This window comes from Chrysochloris asiatica, unplaced genomic scaffold (assembly GCF_000296735.1).
Source record: "Chrysochloris asiatica unplaced genomic scaffold, ChrAsi1.0 scaffold00086, whole genome shotgun sequence".
Lineage (NCBI taxonomy): Eukaryota > Metazoa > Chordata > Mammalia > Afrosoricida > Chrysochloridae > Chrysochloris > Chrysochloris asiatica.
The window spans coordinates 7,057,811-7,059,546 of NW_006408604.1; the positions used below are offsets into that span (position 1 = coordinate 7,057,811).

The following is a 1,736-nucleotide window of genomic DNA, read 5'->3' on the forward strand; positions in this document are numbered from 1 at the left end:
TATCAGCTGGATGCTTCACTCTCAGCTCTAGCCCTCTGTGGCTATGTCCTTGTCCATGGGCTTAAGTGTCCCCAGGTCTCACCACCCTTCGCGCCAACCAGCCCTTCCACTTCTCTCTCTCAGCTCCAGGGCAAAAGGAGTCTATGGAACGTGGTCAAATTCAGCCCATATCTTCGTTGCTGACTTTCCCCCATTTCCACTCACCAGTAGATGACCAGGTCTGTTTTAATTCAAAATACGCTGTCCAAAATTATTTGACTTGTTTGGGAGAAGCAAATGTAAAGAGTTTATGCAGCAGGCTTCTTTTCTTCTGTGGGCGGTTTATTTTCTTCTCAGCTGCTGGTTTCTTGCTAGTTGCAGCCTACTTCCCTACCACAGGCTTCTTGCCTGGAACCCCCTTCTCATCTGATTTGGCCTCTCATGCTGCTGCTGCCTTAGCCACCCTGAGTTTGTGCTTCCTGGCCTGGTGATGAGTAGTGTTTTGGCTCATGGTCTTTGCATTTGGATTCAACCTCAACAGGATTCTCAGGTTTCTCAGTGGGGTCTTCTTCAGGATTCTGTGATGAATCTTCTTGCAAGGTGCTTGTAGGGCTCTTTGGACTTCAGGGCTTTTCAGGATTCTGCTAAGGTCTATGTTGATCATCTTGTGCACGGAAAAGTTGTAGTTACTCTGAGGGAGGCAGCTTCACGCCAAGTGCCATACAACTTATTGGGCTTTCGAAAACACCTTCAGTACAAATGAAGAAATGGCCTACATCCCCACTAGGAGCAAGTTTTCAAATGTTCGACTTGTTTACATTAAGCAGAGTAATAATTCCAGGAATGGTTCTGAAGGCCTTTGTGATATCATTGTTCTCATTACAGACAAAGCATGGTTCCCTGCACTGCATACGTTGGTGATTTCTCATTTTGCCCTTGCCAGCTCTCATTCACTGAGAGGCCTAGATCTTTTTGCTCTGTTCCAGGCCTTAAGTTTCTTAAGCAGTAACACCGCCTCTTTGGTCTTCGTGTAGGCTTCAACTTTATCTTCGACCACTAAAGGAAGTTCAGGAACTTCCTCAACATGATGACATTTAGACATGACCAGGGCTGGTAAGGCAGAAGCAGTCAGAACAGAGCAGATGGTATAGTGCATCTGAGTTGTGTTTATGGTGCTAGCAACACCATGTTTGGGTTGGTGCAAATACACGCCCTCCATGACACATAGTTCCAAAAACACCTTGGCCAGAGTGGTGATTCCCACCACTTCGAACTCTGAGAATTCTGACTACAGCTTTGCCAGTATCCCAAGACATAGCACTAGTCTGATGGCCTTCTAGATTCGCTGACAGCATAGGGCTGCCTGTTGTTTTTGTGCAAGTTGGTGTGAACAGAATTCACACTATCCTGTCAAATGGGGCCCTTGAACACAGCAGGCAAAGTAACATTTTTGCCAGATGATTCTCCCTTTTGGGAATACACTGATCTCAGTGGATGAGCACATGCCATGACGAGGAGTGAAGGCCACGTTCCTTTCAACCTGGAGGCTTCCACAGGCAAAGCTGGCTATACTTCTCCCAAGACATATTTGTTTGTCAATATATATGTGAAATGTGTCTGATATGTTACAGTCCCTCAATAAATATGAGTTCCTAGCTATACTTTTTTGTGATACCTTTATAGTCCTCCTATCCTATTGACCAATTCCCTCTTTCCAAATGTCCTTTCATCCCTCCCCATTCACTTCTTGCCCTAGT

General features: G+C 45.6%; 1 pseudogene; it reads right to left on the reverse strand.

Moving 5' to 3' along the window:
- Positions 1-287: 287 nt before the first annotated feature.
- Positions 288-1,521, reverse strand: LOC102829848 (annotated as a pseudogene).
- Positions 1,522-1,736: the final 215 nt, after the last annotated feature.